The 19,128-nt window shown below is 38.6% G+C and overlaps 1 protein-coding gene across 4 annotated transcripts in view; it reads right to left on the bottom strand.

Moving 5' to 3' along the window:
* The window catches only part of MICU1 (mitochondrial calcium uptake 1), a 224,209-nt gene that overhangs the window by 191,903 nt on the left and 13,178 nt on the right, over positions 1 to 19,128 (bottom strand). The window contains exon 2 of one of the 4 annotated variants that reach the window (XM_081822956.1): positions 1,596 to 1,773. The exons of the other annotated variants lie outside the window; for them this stretch is intronic. The gene's annotated coding sequence lies outside the window, so the exon portion shown is untranslated. The remainder of the gene's footprint in view (positions 1 to 1,595; positions 1,774 to 19,128) is intronic. 4 annotated transcript variants of the gene reach the window in all.

Raw genomic sequence — 19,128 nt, 5'->3', positions numbered from 1 at the left:
TCAAAAAAGATGTCCCAATTTCTGGAAAATATGATCTCTAACACTACCACTGGTCAGCAATCTTCCCAACAGAAGCTTATTATTCTTCCCCTTTTTTTTTTTTAAGGGTACAGAAAGTTAGAAAAAAAGTCAAAAAGAAATTTATAATTTAATCAGTCTCATATATATTTATACACACACACACACACACACATATATATATCAGAACTGCAACACATTTAAAAAATTATTTCTAGGGGCCCTTGGGTGGCTCAGTTGGTTAAGCATCTGACTCTTGATTTCAGCTAAGGTCATGATCTCAGGGACCTGGGACTGAACCCCGCACTGGGCTCCCTGCTCAATGGGGACTTTAAATTTTAATTAAAATTAAATACATTGAAAGGATAGACTTTAGCCAAAAAAAAAAAAAACTAGTAGTAAAAAAAAAAAAATATGATTGACAAGTGAAGAGAATACACTAGATTCCGGGTGTGTTTTGGTCTGTTTGTTAGAAGAAACTGCATCTCAAAATTGTAGAGAAGAAAAAACATATACAAAAATAAAATTAAATACAATGAAAGGACAGAATATAACTATAAATTAAAATTTTAAAAGATTAAAAAAAAGAGTTGATAAAATAATAAATTGGTTGAAAAAGGAAAGAGGAAAAAAATTTAAAGTTGGAAGACTAAAGAATCGTGGGAAAAAAACGCATGAATTCTATATACTATTTTCCCCTAGCACTGGAGTTCTGCAGTTCTCAGTGATCGGTAAACTTGCTATTGGCTGGATGTTCTTGCTGATCATCTGGGGGAGGGGCCTGTTGCGTTGATTCTCAAGTGTCTTTGCCCTAGGTGGAATTGTACCGCCCTTGCCAGGGGGCCAGGCTAAGTAAGCAGCTCAGGATTGCTCTCTGTGGCTTTTGTTCTCTGAAGGCTTTCCAGGCCGCTTTAGAGGATGAGAATGAAAATGGTGGCCTCCCAATCTCCAGCCCTGGAGCTGAGAGCTCAGGCCCCACTCCTCAGTGTGACCTCAGAGAAAAGCAGTCAATCACTCCTGTCTCCTTGGTCTCCATCCACACTCTGCTCACCCAGTCCATGACTAAGCCTTTCTATCTCAGGCACGCCACCCCATTTTGAGTCTGCAAAACCCTGCAGATTCCTGCATTGTGCACCCGGGCTGCTCCTGCCAGGGCAGGAAGCGAGGTCTTGCTGCAGTTCTGCCGCTCACTGGGCCCCTGCTTGGAAAGCGGTTGCCCAACCGTGTTGTGGTTCAAGGTATATGCCATCCAGGAGCTGAGAGCACACTCCTGGGCTTGCTAATTGCAGCTGGCTTCCCTGCTGTGATGTCTGGGAACTCTGCCACACTCAGGCACCCCTGGTCTTCCTGTAACCCCAGGGATCCTGACACCACACTGTCCTACCTTGGATTCCGCCCCACTTCTCCACCTGAGCACCTTTCAGGCAGCAACGTCCCTCACCAGAGCAGACTTCTAAAAGTTCTGATTTTGTGCTCTACTGCTATATCACTTTCTGGTGCCGGCTTAGGGAGGCTCCCCCCCCCTGCAGTTTATCTTCCCGTGTAGCGCCTCAGATTCAATTCTCTGCACCTCCTACCTTGCAGAAAGTGGTCGCTTTTCTATTTGTAGAGTTCCAGCTCTTATTTTCTTAGATCTCTGGTTGAGTTCACAGGTGTTCAGAATGATTTGATAGCTATCTAGCTGAATTCCCGGAACCAGACGAAACTAAGGTCTTCTGCTCCTCCGCCATCTTGGGACTATCCACTGTTAGTAGACTTTTTAAAGCAGTTTTAGGTTGAGAGAAAACATTGAGCTAAATGTCATTTACTATCTTTTACTCTCTCAAGTCCCCTATTTTTAATATCTTGCATTAGTATAATACATTACAATTGATCCAATATTGATACATTATTATTAAATAAGTCATTTATTAATATTAGGATCCATTCTCTGTTGATATTCTATGTTTTTTTAAAATTATTGTGAAAAACACAACACTGAATTCATCATTGTAAACATTTTTAATTGTACAGTAAAGTAGTGCTAAGTATATGCAATTTGTTGCAAGACAAATCTCTAACTTTTCATCTGGAAATAATTTTTTTAAAGATTTATTTATTTGAGAGGTAGGAAGAGTGACCAGAGGGAGACAGAGACAAGTAGACTCCATTTTAAATTTAATTTTAAATTTATTTTTGTATATATGTTTTTCTTTCTTTACAATTTTGGGACCTAGTTTTCTAACAGACCAAAATACACACAGGATCCAGTGTATTGCTCTACTCTGTTCACCTGTCTGATTATATTCTCTCTCTCTTTTTTCTTCTCTTCCCCCCCCCCGTTTCAGGTCTCTTCTGATTTGTTTATTGTATATTTCTCTGGGGTCGTTATCCCCCTTTTACTATTTTGTTCTCTCGTTCATCTATTCTTCTCTGGACAGAATGACAAGATGGAAAAACACCTCAAAAAAAGAGAACAAGAGGAAGTACGGACTGCCAGGGACCTATGGACATAAGTAAGATGTCGGAACCAGAGTTCAGAATAATGATTATAAAAATACTAGCCAGTCTTGAAAAAAGCATAGAAGACACTAGAGAATCCCCTTCTGGAGAAATAAAAGAACTAAAATCTAATCAAGTCAAAATAAAAAATGGGGGGCGCCTGGGTGGCTCAGTCATTAAGCGTCTGCCTTCGGCTCAGGTCATGTTCCCAGGGTCCTGGGATCGAGCCCCACATCGGGCTCCCTGCTCCGCAGGGAGCCTATTTCTCCCTCTGCCTCTGCCCCTGCTTGTGGTTCCTCTCTCGCTGTGTCTCTCTCTGTCAAATAAATAAAATCTAAAAAAATAAATAAATAAATAAAAAATGGTACTGATGATGAGATGTAACCAGAAATGGAGGCTCTAACTGCTAGGATAAATAAGGCAGAAGAGAGATTTAGTGATATAGAAGACAAAATGATGAAGAATAAAGCTGAGAAAAAGATAACACAACTACTAAATCACAAGGGGAGAATCTGAGATATAAGTGATACCATAAAATAAAACAGTATTAGAATAATTGGGATCCCAGAAGAGGAAAGTGGGGAGGGGGGGAAGGTTTACTGGAGCAAATTACTGCGGAGAACTTCCCTAATCTGGGAAAGGAAACAGGTATCAAAATCCAGTAGGCACAGAGAATCACCCTCAAAAAATCAATAAAAATAAGCCAACACCTTGACATATAATAGTGAAACTTGCAAACCTCAGAGACAAAGAGAAAATGCTTAAAGTGGCTGGGGACAAGAAGTGCATAACCTACAAGGGTAGAAATGTTAGACTGGCAGAAGACCTAACTACACAGACCTGGCAGGCCAGAAAGGATTGGCATGATATATTCAGGGTGCTAAATGAGAAAAATATGCAGCCAAGAATACTTTATCCAGCTAGGGTGTCATTCAAAAATACAAGGAGAGATAAAAAGCTTCCTTTTTATCTAAAACTAAAAGAATTTGTCATCACTAAACCAGCTCTGCAAGAAATATTAAAAGGGATCCTTTAAGTGAAAAGAGAGCCCAAAACTAACATAGACCGGAAAGGAACAGAGACAATATATAGAAACAGTGACTTTAAAGTAATACAATGGCACTAAATTCCTATCTTTCAATAGTTACTCAGAATGTAAATGGGCTAAATGCCCCAATCAAAAGACACATGGTGTCAGATTGGATAAAAGAAGCAAGACTCATTGATTATGCTGTCTGCAAGAGATTCATTTCAGACCCAATGACTCTTCCAGATTTTAAGTGAGAGGGTGGAAAACAATTTGTCATGCTAATGGACATCAAAAGAAAGCTGGGGTGGCAATCCTTACACCAGACAAATTAGATTTTAAACCAAAAACTGTAGTAAGAGATGAGGAAGGACATTATATCATAATTAAAGAGTCTATCCAACAAGAAGATCTAACAATTGTAAATATTTATGCCCTTAACATGGGCGCAGCCAATGACATAAACCAATTAATAACAAAGTCAAAGAAACACATTGACAATAATACAATAATAGTAGGGGACTTTAACCCCACTCACAGCAACGGACAGATCATCTAAACAGAATCAACAAGGAAACAAGGGCTTTGAATGACACACTGGACCAGATGGACTCCACAGATATAATCACAACATTCCATTCTAAAGCAACAGAATATACATTCTTCTTGAGTGCACATGGAACATTCTCCAGAACAGCTCAAATCCTGGGTCATACATCAGGTCTTAACCAGTACCAAAAGACTGGGATCATTCCCTACCTATTTTTGGACCACAGTGCTTTGAAACTGGAACTCAATCACAAGAGGAAATTTAGAAAGAACTCAAATACATGGATGCTAAAGAACATCCTACTAAAGAATGAATGGGTCAACCAGGAAGTTAAAGAATTTTAAAAAATTCATGGAAACAAATGAAAATAAAAATACAACTGTTCGGAGGCACCTGGGTGGCTCAGTCATTGAACGTCTGCCTTCGGCTCAGGTCATGATCCCAGGGTTCTGGGATCGAGTCCCACGTCGGGCTCCCTGTTCCTTGGGAGCCTGATTCTCCCTCTGCCTCTCTCTATGTCTCTCATGAATAAATAAATAAAATCTTTAAAAAAAGAAAAAAATACAACTGTTCAAAACCTTTGGGATGCAGCAAAGGCGGTCCTAAGGAGGAAGTATATAACAATACAAGCCTTTCTCAAGAAACAAGAAAGGTCTCAAATACACAACCTAACCTTACACCTAAAGGAGGTGGAGAAAGAACAGCAAATAAAGCCTAAACCCAGCAGGAGAAGAGAAATAATAAAGATCAGAGCAGAAATCAATGAAATAGAAACCAAAAGAACAGTAGAACAGACCAACAAAACTAGGAACTGCTTCTTCTGATAAAAAGAGAAAGGACCCAAATAAATAAAATCATGAATGAAAGAAGAGAGATCACAACCAACACCAAAGAAATACAAACAATTATAAGAGCATATTATGAGCAACCATATGCCAACAAATTAGGCAATCTGGAAGAAATGGATGCATTCCTAGAGATGTATAAACTACCAAAACTGAACCAGGAAGAAATAGAAAACCTGAACAGACCCATAACCAGCAAGGAAATTGAAGCAGTAATCAAAAAACTCCTGACAAACAAGAGCCCAGGGCCAGATGGCCTCACAGAGGAATTCTACCAAATATTTGAAGAAGAATTAATACCTATTCTTCTGAAGCTGTTTCAGAAAATAGAAATGGAAGGAAAACTTCCAAACTCTTTCTATGAGGCCAGCATCACCTTGATCCCAAAACCAGACAAAGAACCTACCAAAAAGTATAATTACAGACCAATATCCCTGATGAACATGGATGCAAAAATTCTCAGTAAAATACTAGCCAATAGGATCCAGCAGTACATTAAAAGGATTATTCACCACGACCAAGTGGGATTTATTATTGGGCTGCAGGGGTGGATTAACATCCACATCAATCAATGTGATACACCACATTAATAAAAGAAAGAAAAAGAACCATATGATCCTCTCAATAGATGCAGAAAAAGCATTTGACAAAGTACAGCATCCTTTCTTGATTAAAACTCTTCACAGTGTAGGGATGGAGGGAACATAGCTTAATATCATAAAAGCCATCTATGAAAAGCCCACAGTGATTATCATTCTCAATGGAGAAAAACTGAGAGCTTTTCCCCTAAGGTCAGGAACACGGCAGAGATGTCCACTATTACCACTGCTGTTCAACATAGTACTAGAAGTCCTAGCCTCACCAATCAGACAACAAAAAGAAATTTAAAAAATCTAAATCAGCAAAGAAGAAGTCAAACTCTCACTCTTTGCAGATGACATGACACTCTATATAGAAAACCCAAAAGAGTCCACCCCAAAATCGCTAGAACTCATATAGGAATTCAGTAAACTGACAGGATATAAAATCAATGCTCAGAAATCAGTTGCATTCCTCTACACTAAGAATGAGAGAGAAGAAAGAGAAACTAAGGTGTCAATCCCATTTACACCTGCACCAAAAACCATAAGATACCTAGGAATTAAGCTAACCAAAGAGGCAAAGGATTATAGAACAAACATGAAAGAAATGGAGGAAGACACAAAGAAATGGAAAAGCATTCCATGCTCATGGATGGGAAGAACAAATATTGATAAATTGTCTATGCTACCTAGAGCAATCTATACATTCAGTGCAATCTCTATCGAAATACCATCAACTTTTTCCACAGAAATGGGACAAATAATCCTAAAATTTGTATGGAACCAGAAAAGACCCCGAATAGCCAGAGGAATGTTGAAAAGAAAACCAAAGCTTGTGGCATCACAATTCCAGACTTCAAGCTCTATTACAAAGCTGTAATCACCAAAACAATATGGTACTGGCACAAAAACAGACACAAAGATCAATGAACAGAATAGAGAACCCATAAATGGACCTTCAACTCTATGGTCAACTAATCTTTGACAAAGCAGGAAAGAATATCCAATGGAAAAAAGACAGTCTCTTCAAAAAGGGGCATTGGGAAAATTTTGGACAGCCACATGCAGAAGAATGAAACTGGACCACTTCCTTACACCATACACAAAAACAGACTCAAAATGGATGGAAGACCTAAATATGAGACAGGAATCCATCAAAATCCTAGAGGAGAAAACAGGCCATAACAACTTCTTGCTAGAACGTCTCCAAAGGCAAGGGAAACAAAGGCAAAAATGAACTATTGGAACTTCATCAAGATAAAAAGCTTTTGTACAGCAAAGGAAACAGTCGACAAAACCAAAAGACAACCAACAGAATGGGAGAAGATATATGCAAATGAAATATCATATAAAGGGCTGGTATCCAAAATCTACAAAGAACAATATTAAACTCAACATCCACAGAACAAATAATCCAGTCAAGAAATGGGCAGAAGACATGAACAGACATTTCTGCAAAGAAGACATCCAAATGGCCAACAGACACATGAAAAAGTGCTTAACATCATGCGGCATCAGGGAAATACAAATCAAAACCTCAATGAGATATGACCTCACATCAGTCAGAATGGCTAAAACCAACAAGTCAGGAAACAAAAGATGTTGGTGAGGATGCAGAGAAAGGGGGAACCCTCTGACACTGTTAGTACAGCCAACTCTGGAAAACAGTATGGAGGTTCCTCAAAAAGTTGAAAATAGAGCTACCCTACAATCCAGCAATTGCACTACTGGGTATTTACCCCAAAGATACAAATGTAGTGATCCAAAGGGGCACCTGCATCCCAATATTTATAGCAACAATGTCCACAATAGCCAAAATATGGAAAGAGCCCAGATGTCCACTGACAGATGAATGGATAAAGAAGATGTGGTGTGTGTGTGTGTGAGTGTGTGTGTGTGTGTATGTATACACACACATATAATGGAATACCAAGCAGTCATCAAAAAAAAAAAAAAATGAAATCTTGCCATTTGCAACTATGTGAGTGGAACTAGAAGGTATTATGCTAAGTGAAATAAGTCAATCAGAGAAAGACAATTATCATATGATCTCACTCATATGTGGAATTTAAAAAAAACAGAACAGGATCATAGGGGAAGAGAGGAAAAAATAAAACAAGACGAAATCAGAGAGGGAAATAAGAGACTCTTAATCATAGGAAACAAACTGAGGGTGCTGGAGCAGAGCACGGTGGGGGGATGGGGCAACTGGGTGAGGGGCATTAAGGAGAGCATGTGATGTCATGAGCACTGGGTATTATATAAGACTGATGAATCACTGACCTTCACCTCTGAAACCAATAATACATTATATGTTAATTAACTGAATTCAAATTTTAAAAAGACACTGGAAAAAAGTCTACTAATTAAAAAAATATTTCCTAATATAAAGTATTTTCCATTTATAAACATCATTTACCTGGATTCGATCACAATGATTATACACGTTTCATATTTCTTGAGGAAATACTCAATTACACTTATGACTGCTCACAATATTTCTCCAAACAGGATGAAATAGATAAAAATGTGCACAATCTTTTTTACTTGCACTCTCACCAGCTGTGATCAACTTTATCCCTATGTAGCAATGGTAGGGAGTTAACACAGCATAGTTACTGACCTCTTGCAGTTTTTCTCAACAGGTGTTACACAAGAGAATTAACATATTCATTGGGCAATGACTTAACTTTTCTCATATACATCTAGAATGGCAGTAGTTTCGTACCAATAGGATTAGGACTGAGAAAATAATCACAGAAATAATTTACTTTGTTCTGTAGTTCAGATGAGCAACGCTGGTTGCAAAAGACTATTAGAGATATGAAAAACTATCCAGAACTTACAGCATTAGGAGTAGCTAATACTATTAGTCATCCCATCCTTATTTTGTACAGCGAACAGAGGAACTAACAAAATAAAAACACATATGTTAACACTGGGGTAAGATATGTAAATGAACTACTTCATCTTTTATTTTTTTTACAGATTTTTTTAAAGAAAGACAGCACTCATGCATGAGCAGGGGAAGGGGCAGAGGAAGAACGAGAGAGAGAGAATCCCAAGCAGATTCTGTGCATGTGGACCCTGACGTTGGGCTTGATCTCATGACCCTGAGCCAAAATCAAGAGTTGGTCGCTTAACTGACTGAGCCACCCAGGCGCCCCTAAAATACATCTTTTAAAATATCTTCTTAAGGGGTGCCTGCGTGGCTCAGTCAGTTAAGTGTCTGCTTTCGGCTCAGGTCATGATCCCAGGGTCCTGGGATCAAGGCCCACATCAGGCACCCCGCTCAGTGGGGAGCCTGCTTCTCCTTATTCCTCAGTTGCTCCCCCTGCTTGTATTCTCTCTCCCTCTCAAATAAATTTTTTAAAATCTTCTAAAAAAATAAAAATAAGAAATAAAATATCTTAAGTTGCCTCTGCTAAACCCTTTAGATCACTTTTTTTTTAATTTTTGAGTCTTTTTTTTTTTTAAAGATTTTATTTATTTATTTGAGAGAGAGAGTGAGAGAGAGAGAGAGAGAGCACAAGAGAGGGGAGCGGGAGAGGGAGGAGCAGACTCCCCGCTGAGCAGGGAGCCCGATGCGGGACTTGATCCCGGGACTCCAGGATCATGACCTGAGCCGAAGGCAGTCGCCCAACCAACTGAGCCACCCAGGCGCCCCCCTTTAGATCACTTTAATCAAATATATCCATAAACCAAGAATAACCATTAATATTTTCCTGATATGTATATTAATTACTATGAGAGAATATACTACAATCTTGATGATAGTTATAAGGAAACGCCAGGATTAGTCTCTGACCAAATTCAAACACAGGAAGCTCCTAAAAATGAAATATTAAAAATACCACTGTAAAATTTATTTAAATTAGAGTCTAAAAAAAAAAAAAACACACACATTTCAGTGCATTCTACCAAACCCAAGAGATGCAACCCTATTCCTGCTTTCTTATTGATTTTCTTCTTTTTTCTCTTCTTCTACTCATATTCATACCTTAAGCGTACAAGTCTTTCCAAGGAAATTTTAGCCTCACTTACAGTTCCCAACACTAATACATCCTAAAAATTGAGTTTCCTGTTCCATCATCCATGGTCAGGTTTCTAAGTCAGAGCACAAAGGAAACATCAAATGCTCAATCTTTATCCTTATACAGAGCTTCTGCCAGGTAAGCCAAAGTAGATGGTAATCTAAATGCCTCCGCTCATCTTTCCCTAGCTTTCAGTGATCATCCTGGCCTTCTGGTAAACAGAAAGTAGTCCTAAATAAAAAAGAGAGAAGGGAGCAATGATGTGTAAAAACAAAAAAACAAAAAAAACAAAAAAAAACAAAGTACACTGGACTTATATTTGTAAGTCTTTTTTTTTTTTTAATTTTTTAAAAAGATTTTATTTATTTGAGAGAGAGAGAGAGAGCACAAGCAGGGGGAGCTGCAGAGGTACAGGGAGAAGCAGGTTCCCCACTGAGCAGGGAGCCCAACAAGGTAAGGCTCTATCCCACTTCCCTGATACCATGACCTTAGCCGAAATCAAGAGTCAGATGCTCAACCAACTAAGCCACCCAGGTGCCCCAACTTAAAGTCTTAAATTCAAACCCCAGCTATTCAAATTTAAATTCTAGATATTATCTGGTTTCAATTTCCTTACCTATAAAATTAAGGGAATCAGGTTACAAAGTCTCTACGAGTCTATCTAACATTCTGCGATTCTGTGATGTAAACGTTGAAGATTCACAGAAATATCCTATCACCTACCCAAAATTCTCAGAAGCCCCAAATTCACAAAGCCCTTCAATTCTCCTAGACTTCACTTTTCTCCTCTAACCCAAAGTTTCCTCTTCCTTTATCCAGGTAGGTTCTATTTTGAGAACCCAAAATGTCTCCATACATTGGCAAATGTTCCCAGGCCAGTGCGAGGAGGGAGGGTGGGCAAAATCAGACCTAGTTGAAAACCAGTGTGCCAGAGGATAGAAAAGAAACAAAAAAAACCACAATAGGAATCCTCCCTACATTCTTAGGCTCACAGTTCCTTTAGTCAAAAAGAAGAGTTCCCCTTTCTCAGACTTTAGGTGCCTACATAGTGCCGGGGCCACCACAACCTTATAGATGAGTCTGCATTTCCTAGAACTTTCTATAATCATAAAGTATATACAAAAGGCCCAATTAAGGAATGGGCAGGTGATCTGAACAGACACTTCATCAAAGAAGATACATAAATGGCAAATAAGCACTTGAAAAGATGCTCAACATCATTAGATATTAGAAAAATGATAATGAAAACCCCAATGAGATACTACTATACACCTAGCAGAATGGCTAAAAAAATACTAAAAGTAACAATATCTGACAATATCAAAGATGCAGAGCAACTATAACATTCACACATTGCTGGAGGAAATGAAAGATGATACGCTCTTACTAGATACTCCAGAGATGAAAACTAACATTTGCACAAAAACCTGTACATGAAATGTTCGCAGCAGTTTTATTCATAATTACCAAAATTGTCAATACCGTAAATGACTTTCAACAGTTGAATGGATAAACAAACTCCAGTACATCCATATAATGGAAAACTCAGTAATCAATCAATCAGGAATGAATTATTGACATGCTCAACAAGAATCTGAAAGGTATTATGCTGATGATCAAAGAAGCCAGTTTCAAAAGGTTACATACTTTTATGTGACAGTCTGGAAAAGTAAAACAGTAGTGATGGAGACCAGATCAGACTGCCAGAGGTTACAGGTAGGTAGAAGATTTTACTACAACGGAACCACACAGAAATTTTGGAGGGGATATCCTATATCCTGACAAATTCTATGTTCCGTGTGGGACAGTCACACAAATCTGTACATGTGCTAAAGCTCAAAGAAATGCACAACAAAAATATAAGTCAACTTTAATGTATACTAAAATATGATTTTAAAATTCTATTTAAGATTTCTATATCTATATTAACTGTAGTCTTTTTTCTCATCTCTGTCAAGTTTTGCTTAAATTCAAATTTAAATAATGTAGTAAAGCAATAATTTGTGTGCTAAGCTCTAGGCAGGTTAAAATAGTATAAAAATAATCTGTTTCTGGGGCGCCTGGATAGCACAGTCAGTTAAGCATCGGATTCTTCATTTCGGCTAAGGTCCTGATCTCAGGGTTGTGAGATCAAGCCCTGTGTCAGGCTCCACACCCAGCATAGTCTGCTTAAGTTTCTCTCTTCCTCTCCCTCTGCCCCTTCCCCACCAGTGCACACTCGCACGCACGCTCTCTCTCTAAAATAAATAAATAAATCTTTAAAAAATAGTAATAAACTGTTTCTTTGGCATGCCTATTAAACCATCTAATGATCATTTTGTTTTTTATTTTGAGAAGTAGTTTCTACAAAATGTTTGTTTTTCCCCTAGTGACTGGTTTAAATTCTCTACTTCTACCTATCTCAGGTGATGAAAATGTACTTAGGAAACACTAAGTAGCTCTAAGAAGGTAAAGAAAGGTAAAAGCCAGAAAGGTTAAAGGATCCCATTTAAGTCAAAAGGCCTTTTAAAAATTATTATTATAAATAATTATAAAAAGGCAGAGGTCACTTAGAAAATTATTTTCAGTCTTATAAATGGGATAATTTTTATATATTTCTTAATCATAAATTTGTTATTTTGACCTTGAATGCTGGTTCTACCTTGCTAAAGCCAAAAAATATAAATGATATCAGCCGTAAAAACTAAATAGTTTATTAAGAAATAAACTAGGGCGCCTGGGTGGCTCAGTTGGTTAAGCGACTGCCTTCGGCTCAGGTCATAATCCTGGAGTCCTGGGATTGAGTCCCACATCGGGCTCCCTGCTCGGCAGGGAGTCTGCTTCTCCCTCTGACCCTCTCATGCTCTATCTCATTCTCTCTCGCAAATAAATAAATAAAATCTTTAAAAAAAAAAAAAAAAAGAAAGAAACTAGTACACAGTTCATCACTTTAGACTTTTCCAACAGCAGGCCCAATCCGATCTGAACTAGGTAAAGCCATACTACAATGTAAGCTTCAGAGATTTGAGAACCCAATACATACTCCACTAACAAACATTTCCTCACATACTGGATCTAAGTCTTTCCTGGCCTTCCTTGTAGCATCTGAAGCCTTTCACTAAAAATAAAACCATTACTTTGTATATTATGGTCTCAATATATTTAAATGTTAAATATTCTTCTATCAAAAGAAATTATTTCAAACTATTTTTGTAAGTCACACTTTTCTAAACAATATGCTAATCCATAAACTTCTATCTCCACTGTTGGCAGCAAAGTCTATACCACCATCCTATCAAGCTTGGATTTCTGCAATTGTCTCCTAAGCAGACTCCTTGCTTTCATTCTGTACATTAGCGAGAGTGATTTCTTTTTTCTAGAGTAATCTTTTAAAAATGTACATTAGAAATGTCCAAATCAGGAGCGCCTGGGTGGCTCAGCTGTTTAAGCATCGGACTCGATTTGGCTCAGATCATGATCTCAGGGTCCTGGGATCAAGCCCTCCATCAGGCTCCCTGCTGCTTGTCCCTCTCCCTCTGCCCCTCACCCCTGCTCCTACTCTAAGAAATAAAATCTTAAAAAATAAAATAAAAACCATGGTATTCTACTTTCATAGCCTATGGTCTTTGTTGCCTGAAATGTTTTCAACTCCACTTTAATTACTTTATCAACCACACAGTACAATGAGGCTTCCCTATTCTGTTAATTTTTTAATAAAATTTCAAATATTAAAGGTAGTAAAAATCCCTGATTCTGAATTTAACAGCTGACATTTAAGGTGTAATAAGCAAGACACATAATTTTTTTTTCCTTCTGATTTCAATGTGCTTGCCTAGTAATTTCAAGTGACCTCTGCTGTCACCTTAAAAGATATGTGAAAAAGCACTTGTCAGATTTCATTACCCTCTTCAAATACTTTAATGTCTCAATTAAATCCCATATACTCATCTTTCTAGAAATCTGTACTTCTTGCTTTATCTTTTAACAAGACAAGAAGAGCAAACAATATGAGAAATTCATGCATTACAAAAATAAATACCCCACATAAAAAAAATATTTAAGAATCAAAACATTAAAATGCTGGTGTTAACTGACAGATAATGAAAAAAAGAAACTGAACAAGGACACAAAATTTCCTTAAAGCAGATAAGGAAGAAAACTAGGAAATGGGATATATGTGGTTTTTTCTTTAAAAACTCAACTTCTACCACTTAGAAGAAACACAAAATTTAAATCCTAAAATTTATAACAAATTGCCTGACACCTCACCAAAGAAGATACAGATGGCAAATAAGCATACAGAAAGATGCTCCACATCATATGTCCTCAGGGAAATGCAAATTAAAATACTGAGATACAATACCCACCAATTACAGTGACCAAAATGTGGAACACTGACAATACCAAACGCTGGAGAGAATGTGGAGCTATAGGAACTCCCATTCAATACTGATAGGAATGCATGAAGATTAATGTTAGAAGGTGGAGGAGGGTCCGTAATGTATCCTCCAGACTGAGAAGACACTTCAGTACAGAAAAACAAAGCAAGTCACTACATACTGCTTACACAGAGTTTTATTCAGGGTAACTTACACAGCAGGGAGGCTCAGGGGACAGACAATCCAGGCAGTACGCAGGTATCCTTTACCACTATTCTCTGCCCCTATCTTCCACCCCTGTCTGGACCTTAATTCCTAGCTTTTATGGAGCAAGGGGCACAGTGGTGAGGTCACAGGGTAGTTATCTAAAGTGGCACCATCTGTGTGCCAGAGAGGCTCTCTACTGGTTATCTGCGTGGCTCCATCTGTGCACCAGAGGACCAAGGATGGAGTCAGTGTTGTCAGCACTCCTACAGTACAGTAACTTTGGAAGACAGTCTGGTGGTTTCTCACAAAAGCAAACATACTCTTACCATATGATCCAGCACTGCACTCCTTGGAATTTATTCAAAGAAACTGAAAACTTAATTACATACAAACACCAATACACAGATATTTATGGCAGCTTTCTTCATAACTGCCAAAGCCTGGAAGCTACCAAGATGTCCTTCTGTAGGTGAATGGATTGATAAAATGTGGTACATCTAGACAATGGAATATTATCCAGCACTAAAAAGAAATGAGCTATCAGTTCATCAAATACATGGAGGAACCTTAAAAGCAAGTGACTAAGTGAAAGAAGCCAATATGAAAAGGTTACATGCAGTTGATTCCCACTGTATGAATTCTGGAAGAGGCAAAACTGTGTGGACAATGGAAGGATCACAGGTTGCCAAAGGTTGGGACGGGAGGAAAAATAAATAGGCAATGTGCAGAGGATTTTTAGGAGATGAAAATACTCTGTATGATACCATAAGGATGGACACATGTCATTAGACATTTGTCCAAATCTATAAATTGTACACCACCAAGAGTGAACCGTAATATAAACTATGGACTTTGGTCAATTTTGATGTATCAGTAGGTTTATCAACTGTAATTTATGTACCACTCTTGTGGGGTACGTTGACAATGGAGGAAGCCATGCCCGTGTGAGGGCAGAGGGTATATGGAAAAATCTCTGTACCTTCTCTTCAATTTGCTGTGAATCTAAAATGGTTCTTAAAAAGAAATGTTTTTCTTAAAAAATTCATATGAAATCAAGAGACCCCAAATAGCCAAAAAATTTTGAGAAAGAAAAAGTTGGAAGATTCCCACTTTCTGATTTCAAAACTTAATATAGGGGTATCTGAGTGGCTCAGCTGGTTGAGTAGTTTAGTGCCTGCCTTCCACTCAAGTCATGATCTCAGGGTCCTGGGATAGAGCCCCATGTCGGGCTCCCTGAGTCTGCTTCTCCCTCTGCCCCTCCCCCCCATGCCCCCCCCGCCATGCTCTCTGTCTGAAATAAATAAAATCTTAAAAAAAAAAATACAAAGCAACAGCAAGAAAAACACTGTGGAACTTGTATAAAGACAGATACACAGTCCAATGGAATAAAATAGCCTAGAAATAAACCACATATATGGACAATTGATTTTCTGCAAGGATGCCAAGTCGATTCAACATGGGAAGGACCTCTTTTCAACAAACAGTGCTGGGAAAACTGTATGTCCACATGCAAAAGAATGAAGTTGGACTCTACACCATATACAAAAATTAACTCAAAATTAACCACAGACCTAAACATAACAGCTAAACTAAAAACTCAAAAACAAAACTAAACTAAAAAACTCTTAGAAGAAAACACAGAAGGGGCGCCTGGGTGGCTCAGTTGTTAAGCATCTGCCTTTGGCTCAGGTCATGGTCCCAGGGTCCTGGGATCGAGCCCCACATCGGGCTCCCAGCTCCATGGGAGGCCTGCTTCTCCCTCTCCCACTCACCCTGCTTGTGTTCCCTCTCTCGCTGTGTCTCTCTGTGTCGAATAAATAAATAAAATCTTTAAAAAAAAAAAAAAAGAAGAAAATCAGTATGACATTGGATTTGGCAATAACTTCTTGGATTGAACACCAAAAGCACTGGCAAGAAAAGAAAAAATAAACCGACTTCATCAAAATAAAAAAACTTCTGTGCATCAAAGAACAGTATCAAGGGACTGGAAAGATGGCTGACAGAAAGGGAGAAAATATTTGCAAATGATGTATCTGATAAGGGATTAATATCCAGAACATATCAAGAACTCCTATAACTCAACAAAAAAAAGAACAATCCAATTTAAAAATGGACTTGAACAGATGTTTCTCCAATTAGCTATACAAATGGCCAATAAGTGCATGAAAAGATGTTCAACATCATTAGTCATTAGGGAAAGGAAAATCAAAACCACAATGAGATACCACTTCACATCTATTAGGATGACTACTGTCAAAAGTGAAAATGCATTTTTTAAGATTTTTAAGCTAGAACTCAATTAACCTATTGGCAAGACAACAGTACATCACACAATGTTTATCATATGTAGTTCTAAGCTCTTAAATATTAATTTCCATAATAGCTTAAAAGAATTACTTGAACAAAGAGTTCAAGGCCACACACAAAAAGGTAACTATCTTTAGTGCCCTGGAACACAAACATATTAGACTTAAATAACACAACTACAGATTATTATTTTACAGAGCTTAAAGTTCAAGAAATACTGCGCAGGATAAAAAAAAAATTTTATCAGTAAAAACATTTTTTTTTAAAGATTTTTTATTTCTTTGACAGAGAGAGACACAGCGAGAAAGAGAACACAAGCAGGGGGAGTGGGAGAGGGAAAAGCAGGCTTCCCGCTGAGCAGGGAGCCCGATGCGGGAGCTCGATCCCAGGACCCTGAGATCATGACCTGAGCCAAAGGCAGACTTTTTTTAATGACTGAGCCACCCAGGCGCCCCTCAGTAAAAACATTTTTAAAACCAGTAGGGATATAAAATATTTTTATCAATATGATCAACAATTTAATAGCCAACACTGAACAACTGCATATTATACATTCTTTTCAAATACAAATAAAAGGGGTGCCTGGGTAGCTCAGTTGTTAAGCGTCTGCCTTCAACTCAGGTCATGATCCCAGGCTCCTGGGATCAAGCCCTGCATCCGGCTCCCTGCTCCATGAGAAGCCTGCTTCTCCCTCTCCCACGCCCCCTGCTTGTCTTCCCTCTCGCTGTGTCTCTCTCTGTCAAAGAAATCAATAAAATCTTAAAAAAAAAATACAAACAGAAATTATAGAAATTGACCATATAAAATGGAATGAAATGACAGTTGGGTTTTGCAATTAAAAGTCAAGAGACAGGGTGCCTGGGTGGCTCCGTTGGTTAAGCGTCTGCCTTCGGCTCCGGTCAGGTCATCATCCCAGGGTTCTGGGACTGAGCCCCGTACTGGGCTCCTTGCTCAGCAGGGAGCCTGCTTCTCTCTGCTTGCTGCTCCCCCTGCTTGTGCTCTCTTTCTCTCTCTGACAAATAAATAAAATCTTTAAAAAAAAATGAAGTCAAGAGACAGTGTGAGTGGGAAGCTACAGATGAAAAAGATTAGCGAAATGTTGATTAATGGTGAAGCTGGGCAATGGGTACATGGTGGTTTTGTGTATGTATGACAATACATAATTTTGTATATGTTTAAAATATTTCATAATAAAAAGTATTTAAAACTTAACTATAGATAGAGGTTCTGGCTCAGGTTAAGATGAAGTCAGCACACTCCTTCCTGTCTCCCACTGAATGCAAATAAAAGCCCTGGATGGAATAAGCATCTGAGGACTCTGAAAAGTAATATGTTAGCAGGCAGAATGGAAAATGAAACAGAACTCAAAGTAGCACTGAAATGGCAGTGAATTTCCCAATTTTTTCCTCCAGTCTCCCCATACCAAAATTCAAAGTTTGCCTGGCACCAGATGTGTGCACTGGATGCAGGCAGATCTCCAAGAAGAGCCATTTATTTCTGATTTGATGAGTGGGGAAAGAGCTTCTATGAGGAAGGGAGAGTGGGAGAAATTCCTTGGATGTGTGTGTGTGTGTGTGTGTGCGCGCACGCGCGCACCTGCACATGTACCTTTTCTCATTTTCTCCCACCCCGGAAACAAAGCACACCTACAGTAGTACAGAATAACTAGCAGCTAGGGAGGCATCTAAAATCAGAAAAAAGGGAAAAATTCTCTCTGACCGGAGGAAGTCTTCTCCAAAAGCACTGAAGGATCTCTTCTGCTTATTTTTCTATCCTCTGGTCACTAGATCCAGGAGGCTGATAAGAGTCAAATTATGTGACAGAGTAGGGAAAGGAAAATTTCAGGATTAAGTCAAAAGAAGAGGGGTCCTTTGGAACAAAGAAATGTTGGGAATATCACAGAGAAGTAAAGCTCAATAAAGTGAAACCATAAGGTTCAGTGTGATATCTTGAGCTCATGTCCAAGGTGCACATGTATGGATCCCACCATAAACAGCAAAATAAAGGATATGTGAACTAAAATATGGGGTAGACCACCACCACTGGCTACTGTGTGGTAAACACAGGGAAAAGTCTGGATAGTACTTCAAAGTTATGAAAACTGAACTGACATTGGAACTACAACCCATAAAAGGTGGATCAGAATTTGCAGCCTAACTCTAACTAACTAAACTCCAACTGCCTGCTAAGGCCAAAAAATAAAAAAAGGCACCCAGCATTCTTCATACAATTTAAATAAGATCTGTAGTGTCAAAACATGATATTCTAGAAGAATTCTCTGCCTGCACACCTGCTCTAAAAAACTACAAAAAGTTCTTCAGATGGGAAAAAACAAATACTGGAAGGAAACCTGGAAATTCAAGAATGAAGGAAGAGCAACAGAAACTGGCTTTTGTTGGGACGCCTGGGTGGCTCAGTTGGTTAAGTGACTGCCTTCGGCTCAGGTCATGATCCTGGAGTCCTGGGATTGAGTCCCGGATCGGGCTCCCTGCTGAGCAGGGAGTCTGCTTCTCCCTCTGACCCTCCCCTCTCTCATGTGCGTGCTCTCTCTCACTCATTCTCTCTCTCTCAAATAAATAAAATCTTAAAAAAAAAAAAAAACTGGCTTTTGTCATTTCTGAGAAGTTTGCTATAATTTTTTTTTTTTTTTTTTAATTCATTTGAGACACAGAGAGAGCATGAGCAGGGAGAGAAGCAGAGGGAGAGGGAGAAGCAGGCTC

The sequence above is a fragment of the Leptonychotes weddellii genome, chromosome 6 (assembly GCF_054177405.1).
Source record: "Leptonychotes weddellii isolate Sample4059 chromosome 6, ASM5417740v2, whole genome shotgun sequence".
Taxonomy (NCBI): Eukaryota; Metazoa; Chordata; class Mammalia; order Carnivora; family Phocidae; genus Leptonychotes; species Leptonychotes weddellii.
The sequence above is the reverse complement of the archived record's forward strand: the minus strand, read 5'-3'. Positions and strand labels throughout refer to the sequence as shown.